Below are 369 nucleotides of genomic sequence, written 5' to 3' on the forward strand. Positions count from 1 at the left end.
TTGTGTAAACGATCTACCAACAGGTATTTCCTACTCCCTTACGCCCCCCTCCCCGATCTACGCCTGCCACGCGACCGAGCCGTGCTACCGTTAGGTGAGAGTCTGTTCGACGGCGGGCACTCTCACCTTGTGAAGCCTTTCTTGCCGAAGTCCAGGCCAGTGGGCACCAGTTTCACGTTGCGCTTCCTCAGGGCATAGTCCACCACCCACTCGTTCTCCTCCACCTGGGGGCACAGAGAGGGGGGTGGGGGGTGGTGAGGCAATTATTTTGGCGCCCTGAGCCGTCCGCCCCTCCCGCGCCCCCCCACCGCGAGGGACAGCCCTGGGAGGCAACAGAGACACAGGGCGACACACACACACACACACACA

This window comes from Rhincodon typus, chromosome 49 (assembly GCF_021869965.1).
Source record: "Rhincodon typus isolate 14 chromosome 49, sRhiTyp1.1, whole genome shotgun sequence".
Classification (NCBI taxonomy): Eukaryota; Metazoa; Chordata; class Chondrichthyes; order Orectolobiformes; family Rhincodontidae; genus Rhincodon; species Rhincodon typus.